The following is a 19,660-nucleotide window of genomic DNA, read 5'->3' as shown; positions in this document are numbered from 1 at the left end:
CATATAAAACATATTATATTCTTAAAGCTTCTTTTAATATATCTCTCTCTCCTCCCTCTTTCCCTCCTCTCTTGGTACATGTTTACATATGATCCAAATATGTTATATGTATACATACGGATGTGTGTATATATGTGAACTCATGTATGCATGTATGTCTCTATTAGGGTACAAAGTGATAATCTCTTTGGCAGAGAAAAATTCTCTTGAGGACCCTTTGTTTATTGGTGCAGACTGGCATTTGTTTAGTATTAGAGAGTAATTTGGGTCACTGAGGTTAAATGACTTGGCCAGGATCAGATTTCCAAAATGTCATATATGGTTAGAGATATTGTCATGTGTAGTATGTGACCAATGCATTCTTAAACAATATGATGATGTAATACCGTTTGAATGTATGAGAGACATAGTAAGTGGAGTGGTATGGATTCATCTGGTTTCAAGTGATCTCTCCAAAGTCACCAATGATCCCTTAATTGCTGTATCTAATGGACTTCTCCCAAACTCTAGTTTTCTTTAGCTCTCTAGCTTTTGACCCCAGTGATCACTCTTTACTCCTTTATGTTTTCCCTTCTTTAGTTTTTTCTTTTTTTTTCTCCTTTAGATTTTTCTTTTCATCCAAGTAATGCCCATATCCAGGTGATACCTATTGTGGGGTTCCCCCAAAGTGCTTTTCTGAGCTTTCTTCTCTTCTTCAGCTATACCATCTTGCTCACTGGTCTTATCACCTCCTATGAGTATAATTATCATTTCCATGCTGATGTTTCTCAAATGAAACATCCTTTCTCCTTAGTTCCAATCTCATATCATTAACTTACACTTGGAAATTTGGAACTGGGTGATCCAGAGGCATCTTAAACTCATCATATCTAAACAGAACTCGTTATGGTTCCTCTCAAACTCTCCCCTCTTCTGAAATTCTTTATTCCCATTGAGGGCACTACTATCCTCCCAATCACCCAGCCTTGCAACCTAGGTGTCATCTTTGACTTCTCTCTTGAACTCATTCCTCATAATCCATCTGGTGCTAAATCTTAGCATCATTCCTTTTCCAGGATTTCTTGTGTGTGTGTGTGTGTGTGTGTGTGTCTTTTGTGTATGTGTGTATACAGACACACATTTATGTATATGCAGACATTTATACGTACATAGATATAGATATAGATCCTTTTATATTCAGCATAGTGAAATAGTCTCTCATCACCTGGACAATTGAAATAGCCGTCTGGTCTTCCTCAGGTCTCTCCTCATTCGAATTCATTCTGCACTTGGCCATTACATTGATTTTTCCAACCTCTGGACTCAATACTTGGCATGCAAACTCAGTTACCTCCAGTGGTTCCCTGTTTCTTCCATGATAAAGTATATCTCTTTTACAGAGTTGCCCTTTCCTTCTTTTCCAGTCTTCTTACAATGTTTCCTTAGGGTCTACAGACAAGCTGCTCTCTTACTTTTTCCTCACACTCCTCTCCACCTCCTTACCTCATGCTTTTTAACTAATTGTCTCCATTCTTGGAATCTTATTCCTGTTCACCTTCACTATCTTCTTCACTCAGATAAAATTTCTCTTTCTGTAGGAAGCCTTTTCTGGCTCCCCCTTTCCCAGTGCCTTCCTTCTGAGATACCTTTCCATAGAATCTTATTTCTACATGCTTTTTTTTGCATGTTATCTAACCCATTGGGATATGAAATCCTTTAGGCCAGTGATCATCTTTTCCCTACCTTTTTCTTGCCAACATTTGCTGGATTGTAGAGAAAGCAGAGGATTTCTAGAAAAACATCCAGTTCTGCTTCATTGACTACACTCAAACTTTTTACTTTGTGAATCACAAGAAAATGTGATATGTCCTCAAAGACATAGGAATACCTTGCACTTTTACTTCTCTCATGAGAAACCTGCATGTGGATCAAGAAGCAACTGTTACAATGGAACATGGAACAATTGATTGGTGTAAGACTGGAAAGGAACAAGACTGTATATGGTCACCTTATTTACTTAAGTTATACGCAGAGTACATCATGCAAAATGACAGGCTAGATGAATCAAAAACTTGGATCAAAGTTGCCAGGAGAAAAAGTAATGATCTCAGATGCGCAGATGAGATTACTCTAAAGGCAGAAAATGAAGAGAAGTGAAAGACGAGAGTATAAAACCTGACTTGAAGCTTAACATCAAAAAAACTAAGATCTTGGCAACTGATCCTATCCCTTCCTGGCAAACAAAAGGAGAAGAAATGGAAACAGTGTCAGATTTCATATTCTTGCACTCAAAGATCACTATAGATGTTGACTGTACCCATGAAATTATAAGACACTTGCTTCTTGGAAGGAAATGTATGGCAAATCTGAACAGCATACTAAAAGAGCAGAGATATCACCTTGACCACAAAAGTCTATATTGTTAAAGCTATGTTTTTTTTCCCCATTGGTAGTGGATTGTTATGAGTGTTGGACGATCTAGAAAGTTGAGCACAATCAACACTTGTAGCACTACTACTGAAAAGTGTTGATTGTGCTCAACTTTTGATAACCCTTCAGACAGTAAGGAGATCAAATCACTTGCTACTTAAAGAAATTAATTCAGAGAATTCATTGTAAGGTCAAATACTGAAGCTGAAACGTTACTCCTTCCACCACATAATGAAACGATGAGATTCACTGGAAAAGACTCTCATATTGGGAAAGGTCAAAGAAAAAGGGGATGGGAGAGAATGAGATGGGTAAATAGCGTCATGGAGACAACGAACATGAACTTGAACAGACTTCGAGAGATAGCAGAGGATAGAAATTATGTTTTCTGGTCCATTGCGTCACAGAGAGTCTGACCTGAATGACCAAGTGAACAACTAGTCTGACCCAATGGTAACTGTGAATAGATGAATGATTGCTAGATGACTGCTTATGAACAATTCAGATTTTTAGAAAACAAACTTCTTGAGAAAGGGAGCTGTCTTTTTGTTTGTCTTATATTCTCATTGCTTGGCCTTGAGAAGTTTGAGAGCAGTTAATGATTTACACTGTTAAAAGGAGTTTTTCCAATAAGTTTTCTCCACCAATTAAAACAAGCCTGAGGCAACTATGTCTGCACCTGAGAACAGACACATTTTATCTCTATTCATATGTACCATTTGTTTTCATCCCTATAATTTAGAAAGAGGAAAGAAATGGAGAGAGGATTCACAGCTGTGAATACAAGATGGTGAGCAGGCTCTAGGACATACCATAGGCATATCAGGTGAAAGAATTGTAGTTGTGTCACCTGGAAAAGACAAGATTTTCTGCGTGGGGAATGTTGGGTGTCTTCTATTATTTGAAGGGCTGTCAGGTGGAAGAGGTGTTAAACTTCTATTTTGCTCCAGGAGTTAGCATCAGGATATTTGGAAGGCATAGAGATATTGATTTAGACTCAATGGAAAAGAGGAAAAGTTTCTAAAAATTAAACCTAGTTTGAAATCAGATGTACTCTCTTTCAAAGTAGGAAGTTCTCCTCACTAGAGGTCTTCAAAACTTTCAAACAACAAATGACCACTTGACTGTTGTGCTGTAGATTGTTGCTAAGGATGGTTACTGAGATTCCTTCTAATCCCGAGACTTCTTAATTCACAGATCAATAAAGAATGAATGGGAATTCACTTTCTGTGTTCCAGACCTTGTGCTGACAGATAAAAATACAAATCTTCTCTTTCTTGCATCTTACATTTTAATAATAGCAGACTACTTATACAGGGATCAGAGCAAAGTTTGAGGCTCCTTCTTTTTTGGTAATCCCAAATTCACTTCCTGGTATCTTCCTTTGATTTCACCAGAATTAACTAGGAGGTAAAATGGTCATATTATGTCTTGTGGCTGTTCTGGGGATGGAGTCACTTTAGCATCTGTCATTTGCTTCCTCAACTTGTGCCACAGTGAACTGTCTTCCACATCCATTTTTATGGCACAGCATTCCCAGAATCCTAGAAGCTCAAAGGTGGATGCTACGTGTAATCACAGCTGTCCTACACTATTCCTGAGCACAGAACCCTTCTAAACTGTGATAGAGCCTATGTTTGAAGATTTCTAGTGCTAGAGAATCCATGATCTCCCATTCCACTTCGAGAGAGCTTTAACTATTAGGATATCTTTTTTTTTAAATGGTAGATGGATATGTGCCCATCTATATCTTGTAGTCATTGCCCTTAGTTCTACTCAATGTGGTTACTTTAATAAAGCATAGTACTTTTTCCAACATTACAATTATTCACATACCCATATAGCTATTAATCATAATATCCAGCAGCTAGTTGGCATAAAATACTGGACTTCGTATAAGGAAGGTCTGAGTTTAAATCCTACTTTACTCATTTATGTGGGTCCTTCGCAAGGCACTACTGTTTACTTTGCCTCAGTTTTCTCATGTCTATAATGGAGATGCTAAGCAATATTCACATCCCAAGGTGGTAGTGAGAATCAAATGAGATAAGAGTTTGTGAAGCTCTTTGGAAATCTTGAATTTGCACAAGTATTAATTGTTTTGATTATCTTTATCATATTCTCTATTCCTGGCCTAAAATCCACTTTTTATTTTACAATCTACTCTTGACATGGTCATTAACTTGATCAGTTGTGTTCTCTCAAGTTTCAGTGCATCCCCTTGTTGGGTGAGCTCCTGTTTTCAATGTCCTTCCTAAGATGAACTGAATACCACATACCTCATCGTGGTCTGATTAGGGAGCAGGAAAGAGCAACTAGCCAATTCGTGTTTTGAAGCACATCTCTTTATGTAACTTAGGTTTCACAGAGCAGAATCACACAAAATGAAAGTTGGAAGGGACGTCAGGCTTCTCATGCTCTTCCATCTATGTGAAAGTGATATTCTTACATCTCAGAATGCAAGGTTATTGAGGAACCATCTCTTTCTTTTTCTTGTATTCTCAGTGCTTTGCAGAAGGAAGAGCTATAGCAAATGCTTGTAAAGTTATTGACACAATGAGATTTGAAGTCTTATTGGTTCTATATCCATAAAATCTAATGTTTCCAATCACATAGTTATTACATAATTCAAGCCCTCGATCACCCAGAGCCTGGACTATTGTCACATTGTTCCAAGTGGACTAAAACATTCTAATCTCTTACTGAAAATATACCTAAATAAGCACATGAAATCACATCATTTTTCTAAGAAACAAACTTCTGTAGCTCCCTATTGTTTTTCCATAAAATACATATTTCTCATCATGACAGTGAAAGTCCATCATCATTGGCTGCAGCCTACCTTTTCAGGCTTCATACTCTTCCTAACACATACTGTGTTCTAGCCAAACTGGTCTCCTTGCTCTTCCATGAAGTTAGCACTCTACGTCCTGCTTCTGTGATTTCATCCATAATGTCATCTTGTTTAGGGATGAATCTCACCTTCATCTCTGTTTTTCTCCACTCCTCATCTGGCCAATTGGGCCCAGCACCCTTGTAACAGAGCTGCTGTAAGCATCAGATGAGATCGCATTGGTAAAGTGCATAGCACATGACTGGCACATTGAAGGTGTTTAAAAAGTGCTCCTTCCCTTGTCCCTTTCTCCTTACCTCTTCCCTACATCAGCCCTAATCTATGCTGCCTGCCTCCTTCTGTGTTCCACTTTCGGCCTCGGATTTCTCTGACCTAGGACCTTCTTATTGAGCCCTGGGTTTGAAATCCACCCTGCCCTCTGTTTTTGTCTTTCTTCATCACCCTCATGCCCCCCAACCCCATAACCACCCCCTAAAATGAAAATAGTCCTTAACACATACAAAATATTCACAGACAGTTCTATTGATTCTCACCTCTCTGTTCTCTTCCCCAATCAAAGTCTCCTTTTCTCCATACCACACATTTCTCATTGCTTTAATCCAGGGGTAGGGAACTTGCAGCCTCACGACCACATATGGCCTTCTAAATCCTTGAATGTGATCTTTAGACTGCGTTTAAGTTTTATACAACAAATACTTTCATTAAGTGAATTTGTTCTGTGAAGTTTGAATTCAATCAGGAGGCCACACTTGAGGAACTAGTGGGCCACATGTGACCTTGAGGCCAAAGGTTCCCTACCCGTGCTTTAACCTATGCCCTTATTGAACAGATATCATGCCAACCTAGGTTTTCACTTGTGGTCGTCTGCCTCTAAACTTGCCTTAGTTTTTACTATCCTTCCTAATAAGTGACCTTGATCCAAAAATATCTTCCCAACGTCCCTCTGACTGGGTCAGATAACAGAGAAACTATCATCCTCATAATGCTACGTTGTCATGTGTGAACATTGCTCTTCTTTAGCGTTGCTACTGTTTTCCTTCAATCATATAACTGAAGGCCCCACATGATGAAAGATCTCTGATGATGAATGGTCTGCTTTGATTCTTCCTCCCTTTTCTGGAAGCACTATCTCTTCCCTTCCCTGTCTTTACAGCTGAGAAAAACAAGAGTCTCTTACCTTATTCATCTTTCTTTCCTGGGTAGATGAGGGAAAGACTGCAGGACCTATTATATATGTGTGGAGTTAAGGGAGGGAGGGTTGTCTTATTCTAGTTATAATTGTGGGATGCCCTGAGCTCATCTCCCTCCTGAACCATGATTACATGATCAAGTTGAAGAGAAGTCCCTGTCTGCATCATGTCATTGATGTCTCTATGGAAAACAAACTTTCATCCCAGGTGCAAATAATTATTCATTATGTTAATTAATGACAATTCTTCCTCCATCATCCTAACAGCAAGTGAGAGCAGATGGAAGGAAAACTTCCCTAGTTACTGGGAGAAACAGACAAGGTCATCTATAGAGGGCAAAACAGAGAAGTTTGTAGTTGGACACTGTATCTTATGCTGACTCACAGAATCTCTTAGTTGGAAGTGACTTCAGAGGCTTATTTTGAGTGCTAATTAAATTTTTTAAATTTATGGAACAAAATTGGCACAGTAAAGTACAATAAAGAAGCTGATTCTACGTGAAATTGCCAATCTACCATGCACAGTTTGATATTTCTTTTAAATATACAACAAAATTATCATGACAATTTTTTTCCTTCTCTCCCCCTCACATTCTGGTGATAACCACTATTAGACACCAATAGGTAGATAAGTGCAAAATTATTGTATACATACTTCTATTTATCAGTTCTTTCTCTAAATGCTTCTTCATATGTTCTGTATAGTTAATTTGGGTATTTATAATGGACAAAATAATTTTTTTTTGCTAATTTTATTCTTAAAACAATGTCACCCTTTTTATATACAATGTCCTCTTGGTTCTTCTCATTTGGACCTTTGTTATTTCATGCAAATCTCCATGTTTTTCTAAAATTGTTGAGCTCATCATTTCTTATTGCACAATAGTATTCTATCACAATCATATCCCACAACTTGCTCAGCTGTTCCCCAATTGATGAGAATCCCTGCAGTTTCCTGTTCTTTGCCACCACAATGAAAGCTACTGTAAACATTTTAAAACATAGAGGTTCTTTTTCTTTTTCTCTAAACATCTTTGGAAATAGATCAAGTACTATTATTGCTGGAGGGTAATTTAATACCTCTTTGAGTATAATTCCAAATTATTCTGTAAAATAGTTGGATCATTTTATAATTCCACCAACAATGAATTAGTGTTGTACTTTTTCTACATCTTCTCCAACATTTGTCACTTTCTCCTTCTATCATTTTAACCAATCTGGTAGGTGTAGAATGATATTTCAAGTTTGTTTTCATCTGTATTTCTCTAATCAACAGTGATTTAGAAGATGGCGAAGTAGAAAGATGCACATACACATAGCTCCGAACACACAAACCACAGAGCGGCTAGAGGGGACCAAGCCAGGGCGAATTCTGCACCCAGAGACCACGGAGTATTGGAGCGAGGGAGATTCCTGCTCCGGAGAGACCTGCGGACCTCTCGCGGGGGGTCCTTCGGGCAGGGACGGGGAGCGGAGTGCGGCCCTGCCGCGGCCGTGACACTGAGGGGAGGATATCCAAGAGGGCTACGGGGACTGGATCTCCAGCAGCCACGCGGGACCCCCCACCCACAGAGGGACCTGCAAAACTCTCGCAAAAGGTCCATCGCGCTGCAGACACGGAGCCCAGCCCGGACCTGCGGCGGCGGCGGCCACGGATTCGAGAGGCACAGATCTGAGAGGGCTCCGGAGGCGGGATCTTCAGCGGCCGCACGGGCCCCCCCACCAACAGGTGACTGACGGGGGTGGGTGAGAGAATCTCTTTGGCGGGTTGAGAGGGGAGTGGGGTGCCCCCATGGCTCGGGCCCCCCCCGGAGGTGGGGGCTGAGAGGCGGCTGCGGACAGGGGCTCCCCAAATGGGCAGGAGCCTGGATCCATTGTGGAAGGTCTGTGCATAAACCCCCAGAGGGAACTGTGCCTGAGAGGCGGCCCTGCCCCTGACCTCAGCACATGAACTTAATTTAACACTGAATAGCAGCCCTGCCCCCGCCAAAAACCCTAAGGCGGGAAGCAGCATTTGAATCTCAGACCCCAAACGCTGGCTGGGAGGACCAGGAGGCGAGGTGGGTGTGAGGAGAACATTCAGAGGTCAGGCCACTGGTTGGAGAAAATGCCAAGAAAAGGGAAAAGAAATAAAACTATTGAAGGGTACTTTATGGGAGAAAAGACACTTCCTCCCTTCCTTTCTGATGGGGAGGAACAATGCTTGCCATCAGGCAAAGACACAGAAATCGAGGATTCTGTGTCCCAGCCCACCCAATGGGCTCAGGCCATGGAAGAGCTCAAAAAGAATTTTGAAAATCAAGTTAGAGAGGTGGAGGAAAGACTGGGAAGGGAAATGAGAGGGATGAGGGAGAAGCATGAAAAGCAGATCAGCTCCTTGCTAAAGGAGAACCAAAAAAATCTTGAAGAAATTGGCACCTTGAGAACTAGCCTAACTCAGCTGGCAAGGGAGGTGCAAGGGGCCAATGAGGAGAAGAATGCTTTCAAAAGCAGAATTAACCAAATGGAAAAGGAGATTCAAAAGCTTACTGAAGAAAATAGATCTTTCAAAACTGGAATGGTACGGATGGAAGCTTTGGACTTTTCGAGAAAGACAGATATCTCAGAACATGCCGCGCAGATTCGAAAAATGGAAGATAATGTGAAATATCTTATTGGAAAAACAACTGACCTGGAAAATAGAATCAGGAGAGACAATGTAAAAATTCTGGGACTACCTCAAAACCATGATCAAAAGAAGAGCCTAGACATCATCTTCCATGAAATTATCAAGGAAAACTGCCCTGAGATTCTAGAACCAGAAGGCAAAATAAATATTCAAGGAATCCGCAGAACACCGCATGAAAGAGATCCAAAAAGAGAAACTCCTAGGAGCATTGTGGCCAAATTCCAGAATTCCCAGGTGAAAGAGAAAATATTGCAAGCAGCTAGAAAGAAACAATTCAAGTATTGTGGAAATACAATCAGGATAGCACAAGATCTGGCACCCTCTACATTGAGGGATCGAAGGGAATGGAATAGGATATTCCAGAAGTCAAAGGAACTAGAACTGAAGCCAAGAATCACCTACCCAGCAAAACTGAGTATAATACTTCAGGAGAAAAAATGGTCTTTCAATGAAATAGAAGACTTTCAAATTTTCCTGATGAAAAGACCAGAGCTGGAAAGAAAATTTGACTTTCTAATACAAGAATGAAGAGAACCATGAAAAGGCGAACAGCAAAGAGAAATCATGAGGGACTTACTAAAGTTGAACTGTTTACATTCCTACATGGAAAGACAATATTTATAACTCTTGAAACATTTCAGTATCTGGGCACTGGGTGGGAGTACACACACACACACACACATGCACACATGCACACATACATAGAGACAGAGTGCACAGAGTGAATTGAAGAGGATGGGATCATATACTAAAAGAAAAAAAAATGAAATCAAGCAGTGAGAGAGAAATATTGGGAGGAGAAAGGGAGAAGTTATATGGGGCAAATTATCTCTCATAAAAGAGGCAAGCAAAAGACTTATTAGTGGTGGGATAAAGAGGGGAGGCAAGAGAAAAACATGAGGTCTACTCTCATCACATTCCACTAAAGGAAAGAATATAATGCACACTCATTTTGATAGGAAAACTTATCTCATAATACAGGAGAGTGGGGGACAGGGGCACAAGCAGGGTGGGGGGGAGGATGGAGGGGAGGTCATGGGGAGGAGAATGCAATACGAGGTCGACACTCATGGGGAGGGAAAGGACCATAAGAAAATAGAAGTAAAGGGGGACAGGATAGGATGGAGGGAAATATAGTTAGTCCTATACAACACAACTATTATGGAAATCATTTGCAAAACTAAACAGATATGGCCTATATTGAATTGCCTGTCTTTCAAGGGGAAGGGGTGAAGAGGAAGGGAGCTAAGGAGATTGGAACTCAAAGTGTTAGGACCAAATGTAATGTTCTAACCACTGGATAACAAGAAATACAGGTTAAGGGGTCAAGAAAGCTATCTGGTCCTACAGGACAAAAGAGAAGACGGAGACAAGGACAGGGAGGGAGGATAGAGGAGAGAGCAGATAGGTCACAGGGGCAATTAGAAAGCTCGGGTTTGGGGGGGAGGGGATAAAAGGGGAGAAAATTTGTAACCCAAAATTGTGTGAAAATAAATGTTAAAAATTAATAAAAAAAAACAGTGATTTAGAACATTTTTTCATACGACTATAAGTTCTTTTCTCTTCATTGGAAAACTGTCTGTTCATATCCTTTGACCAATTATCAGCTGGGGAAAGTCTCGTATTCTTAGAGATTTGACTAAATTCTTTATATATTTTAGACATGAGACCTTTATCAGATAATTTCTCCATAAAATTTCCCTACAATTTTCTGTTTTGCTTCTAATTTTGGCTATTATTTGTACAAAATTTTTAAATTTAGTGTTATTTTCCATTTTACACCTAACCTGTCTCTCTATCTCTTGTTTATTCATAAATTGTTCACCTATCCATAAATCTGATAAGTAATATGTTCCCTGTTCTTCTAATTTTCTTGCAAAATTCTCTTGATATTTAGGTCAAGTATCCATTTTGGCCTTATCTTAGTAAATGGTGTGAGATATTGGTTCATTCACTGTTTCTGCCATTCAGCGTTCCAATTTTCCCAACAATTTTTAACATTAATGGATTCTTATCCCCAAATCTTCATTCTTTACACTTGTCAGATAGAGGGTTATTATGTTTATTTGCTGGTGTACATTGTATGCCTATTCTATTTCCTTGATCTACCTTTCTAATTTTTAGAAAGTACCAGGTAGTTTTGATAATTATTGCTTTATAATGCGCTTTGATATCTAGTACTCCCAACTTTCTTCCTTCACACTTGTTTCCCATTATTTCCTTTTATATTCTTGAATTTTCTTGTTTTTTTTTTAAATGAAGTTTAATACATTTAAAGTAATTCCTGGTGTAGCAAATTCACTAAGTGTGTGTTATTCCCTCCTTAAGCAAAATTCCATGAGAGTAAGGCTCACTTATTCCCTTTCATCTCCCCCTTCTACACCTCCATTGTAAAATCTCTTTCTTCCCTTTTTTATGTGAGATTATTTGCTACATTCTCACTCTCCCTTTCTCTTACTACTAGTACATTTCACTCAAAAGTAAATTGATGTTTTAAACATTCTCCCCTCATATTCAGCTTGCCCTGTGCCCTCTATGTGTATATACATAAACACACACATGCACACAGACATATATGTATATCTATATATACATACATAAGCACACATATAAACACACACTTATACATACCTAGTCATATACATACACATATATAATATACACCTACATACAAGCCTACGTATATACATAGATAGATATATCTGTCTATATCTCTCTATCTATATCTATCAATCAATCTATCCATCCCATCCATCCATCCATCCATCCATCCATCCATCCATCCATCCATCTATCTATCCATCGATCCATCTATCCATCTATCCATCTATCTATCATCTATCTATCTATCTATCTATCTATCTATCTATCTATCTATCTATCTATCTATCTATACGTTCTCTAACTACCCTAATACGGAAAAGGTCTAATGAGTTACAAATATCATCTTTTCATATAGGAATGTAAATTCAATTTTAATGAGTTCCTTATGGCTTCTCTTTCCTGTTTGCCTTTTCATGTTTCTCTTGATTCTTGTTCTTGAAAATCAGATTTTCTATTCAGCTCTGGTTTTTTCAACAAGAATGTTTGGAAGTCCTCTATTCCATTGAAATTCCTTTTTTTCCCCCCTGAAGTATATTATACTCAGTTTTGTTGGGCAGGTGATTCTTGGCTTTAATCCTACCTCCTTTGACCTCTAGAATGTTATATTCTAAACCCTCTGATCCCTTAGTGTTGAAGCTGCTAAATCCTGTGTTATCCTGATTGTGTTTCCACAATACTTGAATTATTTCTTCCTGGATGCTTGTAATAGTTTCTCCTTGGCCTGGGAACTCTAGAACTTGGCTAGAATATTCCTAGGAATTCTCCTTTCTCTTTCTTGTGGTGATTCTTTCCATTTCTATTTTACCCTCTGCTTCTAGAATATGAGGGCAGTTTTCCTCGGTAATTTCTTTATCTTTTCTTTTCTTTTTGTCAATATCCAGCTTTATTGATATCTAGTTCTTGGAATTTCAGAAGTATAGAAAACAATAGTAAAGGAGCCAGTCACAGAAAAGCAAGCTGGCCAGTGGGATCAGTCTGGGGGTCAGTGAAGGGTTAGGAGCTCCTCTTGGAAGGGAGGTTGCCATGGATGCCATCTTTGTCGATGATCTGGATGCTTAAGGATGGTAGATTCTGGAGCTCTTTCAGACATTTCTTCAGGAGCTCTACCACCTACTCACACGTGATACTTGGTTTATAGTAATGATCTAGGATGCTGAGGGTCAAAAAGGCACCATAACCGTGGGCTGCAAATGGAGCTTTGGCCAGGGCTGCCAGGTAGCTCATATAGTAAAGTGCGGGTCCTTCATGCTCATCATAGCCAGACAGCAGGAGGTTGACATGGTATGGGGTCCGACTCTGGAGGCAGTCAGCCAGATTTCTACTTGTGAAGTTAGCTGCTACTGTGGGAGACAATTCATATCCATTGTGCATCTTGTAGTGCTGTACATTTTTCTGAATGTATTCAGCAAACTGTACAGTGTCTCCAGCCTCTCCGACACACAGAAGTAAGATCTTTTCACTCATCTTGAACATCTTGTCATGATCGTCCTTCTTCTGGACTCTGTTGCTGGTGGCCACGCGGTTCAAGGCCACCAAGATGTATTCGGGCCCCTGGATTCAGATAAGATACTCCATGGCGGACAGAGGGACAGGACCGGATGAAGTTTGGGACGGGACTGCTTGTGGTTCTTTCTCACTGCCAGCTTACCAGTGAGTCAGCATGGTCCAGGATGAAGGGGAGGAGATGTAATTTCTTGGAAGAAGACATCTAGGCACTATTTTTGATCATGGTTTTCAGGTAGACCAATGATTTTTAAATTATTTCTTCTGGATCTGCTTTCCAGGTCAGTTGTTTTTCCAGTGAGGTATTTCACAGTCTTCTATTTTTCCCCTCTTTTGGTTTTGTTTTATAATTTCTTAATTTCTCATAAAGTCATTAGCTTCCATCTGCTCCTTTCCAGTATTTAAAGAACTATTTTCTTCAGTGACCTTTTGGACATTCTTTTCCATGTGACTAATTCTGCTTTTTAAGGTGTTCTCCATATTGGCTTTTTGGACATCTTTTGCCATGTGAGTTAATTTTTTAAAATTATTTTATTTTATTTATTTAAAGTTTTCCACATTAATTTCCACAAAATTTTGAGTTCCTAATTTTCTACCATTTCTCTCCTCCACCACCCCAAAACGCCTTGCATTCTGATTAACCCTTCCACCAATCTGCCCTCCCTTCTAATACCCCTCCTTTCCCTTGTCCTCATCTTCTTTCTTGTCCTGTAGGGCAAGATAAATTTCTATACCCCATTACCTGTATTTCTTATTTCCCAGTTGTATGCAGAAACAATTCTCAACATTTGTGCCTAAAACTTTGAGTTTCAACTTCTCTTTCTTCCTCCCTCCCCTCCCATTCCCATTGGGAAGGCAAGCAATTCAATATAGGCTATATATGTGTAGTTTTACAAATAACTTCCATAATAGTCATGTTATGTAAAACTAACTATATTTCCCTCCATTCTATCATGCTCCCCATTTCTTTTGTTTTCTCTTTTGACCTTGTCCCTCCCCAAAAATGTTTACTTCTAATTACTCCATCCTCATATTTGCCCTCCTTTCCATCATCCCCCCTCCACCCTGCTTATCCCCTTCTCCCCTACTTTCCTGTAGTGTAAGATAGGTTTTTCATACCAAATTGAATGTACATATTATTCTTTCCTTGAGCCAAATGTGATGAGAGTAAGCTTCACTTCGCCACTCTCACTTCCCCCTTTTCCCCCTCCACTGAAGTAGCTTTTTCTTGCCTCTTTTTATGAGAGATAATTTGCCATATTCCATTTCTCCCTTTGTCCTCCCAATATATTCCTCTCTCACCCCTTAATTTGATTTTTTTAGATATGATCCCTTCCTATTCAACTCATCCTGTGCTCTCTGTCTCTCTCTCCATATGTGTGTGTGTGTGTGTGTGTGTGTGTGTATAATCCCTCCAACTACCCAGATACTGAGAAAAGTTTCAAGAATTACAAATATTACTTTTCCACGTAGGAATATATAGAATTCAACTTTAGTAAGTCCCTTGTGATTTCTATTTCCTGTTTACCTTTTCATGCTTCTTTTGATTCTTGTTTTTGAAAGTCAAATTTTCTTTTCAGCTCTGATCTTTTCATCAAGAATGCTTGAAAGTCCTCTATTTCATTGAATGACCCTTTTCCCCCTGAAGTATTATACTCAGTTTTGGGTAGGTGTATTCTTGGTTTTAATCCTAGTTCATTTGACTTCTGGAATGTCATATTCCAAGTCCTTTGATCCCTTAATGTAGAAGCTGTTAGATCTTATGTTATCCTGATTGTATTTCCACAATGCTTGAATTGTTTCTTTCTAGCTGCTTGCAATATTTTCTCCTTGACCTAGGAACTCTGGAATTTGGCTACAATTCTCCTGGAAGTTTCTTTCTTTGGATCCTTTTCAGGAGGTGATAGGTGGATTCTTTCAATATTTATTTTGCCCTCTGGTTCTAGAATATCAGGGCAGTTTTCCTTGATAATTTCATGAAAGATGATTTCCAGTCTCTTTTTTTGATCATGGCTTTCAGGTAGTCCCATAATTTTTAAATTGTCTCTCCTGGATCTATTTTCCAATGAGATATTTCACATTATCTTCCATTTTTTCATACTTTTAGTTTTGTTTTTTAATTTCATGATGTCTCATAAAGTCATTATCTTCCATCTGTTCCATTCTAATTTTTAAAGAACTATTTTGTTTAGTGAGCTTTTGAATCTCCTTTTCCATTTGACTAATTCTGTTTTTTAAAGCATTCTTCTCTTCATTGGCTTTTGGGATCTCTCTTGCCAGTTGAGTTAGCCTATTTTTAAAGGTGTCATTTTCTTCAGCATTTTTTCTGTCTCCTTTAGCAAGCTGTTGACTTGCTTTTCATGATTTTCTTGCTTTGCTCTCATTTCTCTTCCCAATTTGTCTTCCACCTCCCTTACTTTACTTTCAAAATCCTTTTTGAGCTCTTCCATGGCCTGTGCCCATTGCATATTTATTTTGGATGTTTGGGAAGCAGAAGCCTTGACTTTTATGTCTTCCTCTGATGGTAAGCATTGTTTTTCCTCATCTGAAAGGATGGGAGAAAAATCTCTGTTCACCAAGAAAACAACCTTCTATAGTCTTATTTTTTTCTCCTTTTTTGTGCATTTTCTCAACCAGTTCTTTGACTTTTGTGTCTTTTGTCAACAGTAGAGTACACTCTGGGGACTTGTAAATTCTCAGTTCCTCTAAGGTGGCACAATCAAGGGAGAAGAGTTTACTCCCTGGTTAGGCTCGTGGCTGAGATTCACATCAGTTGCTCAATTCCCTAAGGGGGTTCAAGCTGAGGACTCCAACAATGGAGACTGACTGCTGCCTACCGCAGACACCATAGCCAGCACCCACTGTTGCTGCTACCACCACCACCACCACCACCTGGGGCTGGGGCTAAGGGAGGACCCTGGTCCCTTGTCACCTAGATGAAAAAGCTTTCATGCTGACCTTTGAAGCTGCCTTTGGTGTCTTTGGGTTGAGGGATCTGTGAATCTCCACTGCTGCTGGGGATTCTGTCCCTGCAGCCTGCTCTGGTCCTGTTCCTCCCAGTGCCATGCAACCAAGACTGGGCTGTGCTCTGCTCTGCATCTGGTGTGACAGACTTTTCCAGTTGGCCTTCCAGGTCGTTCTGGGCTGGGAATCTTCTCCACTCCATAGTTCTGTAGCTTCTGCTGCTCTAGAATTTGTTGAGAGTCACTCTTTACAGATATTTTATGGGCTTTGGGGGGAAAGCTAGAGTATGTGTGTCTTTCTACTCCACCATTTTGGCTCCACTGATTAATTTATTTTTAAAGAAGTTATTTTCTTCAGTATTTTTTGGCTCTCTTTTACTAAGCTGTTGACTCCTTTTTCATGATTTTCTAGTATCTCTCTCATTTCTCTTCCCAATTTTCCTCTACATCTCTTATGTGATTTTCAAAATTCTTTTTAAACTCTTTCATGGCCTGAGACCATTTCATATTGTTTTTTGGAGGCTCGGGATGTAGTAGCCTTGACCTTGCTGTCTTCCTCCAATTGAATGCTTTAAACTTCCTCTTATTGCTTTGATCATCTTCTTCAGAAAGGATGGAAGAAAATATCTGTTCACAAATAAAGTAACCTACTGTAGTCTTATTTTGCTCCTTTTTTGAACATTTCCCCAGCCAATTAATTGATTTTTGAATTCTTTCTCAATTGGAGGCTATACTACTCTAGATTTCAGAGGTTTTGTCCAACTGTTCTCTGAGATATCTCTACAGACTTGTAATTTTTCAGTTCCTCCATAGTAGCATAGTCAAGGGAGAGGTGTTTACTCCTCTTCTGGCCTGAAATCCTGTCTATGAGCAATTACAGAACTCTTTTCTGTCCTGGAACTGTGAGTGGCATTCCCTCTCCACAACTGCCATCAGCTCCTGCAGGCCAGAGTTCCTCCTCACCCCAGGACTGCAGCTCGGCACTGAGATCCAGATCAGCCACTCCATTTCTCCTCCATCTGTAGGCTGAGAGCTCCAGAAGCAGGCACTGCTGCTGCAGTGGTTGCAGCTGCCCTCAAGCTGGGGCTGGGGTGAGACCAACTACCTCTCTCAACTAGGTGAAAAAGCTTTCTCACTGACCTTTGAGGCTGTCTTTAGCATTTGTGGATTGTGAAATCTGAAAACAGTGGTAGATGCCAGTGATTCAGCAGCCTGAAGCCTTCTCCAGTTCTGTCTATGTTGGCACAGCTTATGGTGGGCTGCACTCTGCTCCAAGCCCAGTGCAATGGACCCTTCCTATTGACCTTTCAGTTTGTCTTTGGTCGAAAATATGTTTCACTCATTACTTTTTGGCTTTTTTCCTGTTCTACAATTTGTTTAGAGTCATTTTTACAGGTATTTTAAGGGCTTTGAGGGAAGAGCATGAGCAGGTTCATGATTCTACTTCGCCATTTCGACTCTGCTACCTCGTGTTGTTTTGAACACAAGCATTTTGCCATATCAATCATGGATGCTTTGCTTTGACCCAATTCAGAGCTGCAACGCATCCAGTGAAGTTAGGTACTCTAAGTCATGTAAGGCTCTGGTCCAGTGCTTTTTTAGTTTAAAAGTGGATATAACTTTGAGAGATCCGCCTACTCTTTGCAGTTCGCCCATGGAGCTCTGCCCAGGACATTTTCCCAGTCAAGACTCTGGAGGCTGAACCAGGACTTCCCAGTCACGTGACCCAGACGTACATATTCCCTCAATTTGGAGATGTATGTAAATGTTTCTATTTTTCTCTTAAGCTTTTTGTTTACATGTATATTCTATATTTCTTTAATCCTGTTTTATGTTATTCTTGCATGCAAAATAAATATACTGATTCTAATCTAATGTGAGCACGAGATTATACTGTGCAATCTGATCCTAAAAAAGTTTAAAAAGTTGGGCATATGTCCTTAATGACACAAAATTGGTGTAACATATAGGATTGCCAGCTGCATTGCTGCTCTTTGGGAATAAAAAGATTTTAGTGAAATAAATAAGTATCTCTGGAAGGGAGGATTTACCCTATCCCTCCCTGGTAAGACAATGGGAAAAGGGTATGGGACTGTGTGAAAAATCAGGAAAAACTTATAAAGAGGACAAAGCCAGGGGAATGGACAGATTGGGGTCAGTTCCTCTTGAAAAGGGGATTTCTCCCAAGCGTCTTTGAACTTGAATTCTACCTGTCATCTGTATCCTTCTGTCTTTATTCGTTCTATGTTTGCATCTCTGTGTTATGTGAGTACCTGTGTGGAATCTGACATGTAAGGTTTAAAATATAGCCAGTCAACATCAGTAGCCTCCAAAGGCTGCAGGTGAATTTTTCTTGGAATACAGTTTTCTCCTTCTATTCCCCTCTCTCTCCTGCAGGTTTTTTTGTTAACTTTTTTGGAGGCCATGGGGGTTAAATGACTTGCCCAGCATCACACAACTAATAAGTGTCTGAGGCAGAATTTGATTACTTCAGGGATAATGCTCTATCTACTGCACCACCTACCTGCCCTCTTCAGATATGTGCAGTCGTATAGGGGCTGTAATCAAAGTCTACCAGACGGATAAGTAGATAGAAGAAAAGGCAAGAAAGAAGGGGCAACATTTTTTTCTCTCAGAGTAAAAAGAAGAAAGTCGACTAGCACTTAACCCTCATTGTCTCACGTAAAAGACAAAATTTTAGCTTACTGGAACATGACCAAATGGAAATTGAATTCATTGTGGTCATATTTTAGGTGAGACATGTCTATTCTAATTTGATGTTTAAGATAAGTTCCAGTTTATTGCCTTATTTATTGATTTTCTTATGCGTGTAAGGTAATTTGGAAATACATTTAACAGAATTCGAGTCACCTAATTGGTAATGTGTTTGTTTCAACTTTTAAAGACATAGTATTGTTTCAAAGTGGTAAACTTTTGTGTCAGTTATGTCAAGCAAATTTCATAACTTGAATGTTATTAAGGTACGAACTGAAAGATACTAAAGGATGGTGGAAAAACTGTGTAAAACCAGTTATGGCACTTTATCAGCCCTGCAATCCCTATCTTATAATGTTTTATAACTGTCATTCAGAAAACCAGGTATTTCCACCTTTACCTGTAGTTAAAGAGGAAGTTTCAGTTGAAAACTGTCGTTATTAAAGTTTTAAAACTGTTAACTAAATAATTTGGAGTTACTGCTTTAATACTAAAACCTAAAATTGTTAATTGATTACTGTGTGTGGAAAGGAGGGGATTGGGTGGAAACCTTACCCAGATTGGTTCTGTGCATTCGGAGTAGTCCTCCTGTATGTATAGGGGTCAACAGGAAGGGGCATCAGGATCAGCCTGTCCCAGTAATCCATGTTGATTTCCCTTATTTTTGCAAAGTTACCAAGGTTCCAGGAAACCATCTGTATGGGCAAAATCACCAGCCCCAGGAAAAAAACTTGTTTGGATTATGGAGTTCTTGA

General features: G+C 39.5%; 1 pseudogene; it reads right to left on the bottom strand.

The window, feature by feature from the left end:
• Positions 1-12,717: 12,717 nt before the first annotated feature.
• LOC140498164 (proteasome subunit beta type-2 pseudogene) lies at positions 12,718-13,299 on the bottom strand (annotated as a pseudogene).
• Between the last annotated feature and the right edge of the window lie 6,361 nt (positions 13,300-19,660).

The sequence above is a fragment of the Notamacropus eugenii genome, chromosome 4, assembly GCF_028372415.1.
Source record: "Notamacropus eugenii isolate mMacEug1 chromosome 4, mMacEug1.pri_v2, whole genome shotgun sequence".
Taxonomy (NCBI): domain Eukaryota; kingdom Metazoa; phylum Chordata; class Mammalia; order Diprotodontia; family Macropodidae; genus Notamacropus; species Notamacropus eugenii.
This window is presented reverse-complemented; position numbering and strand designations above follow the sequence as displayed.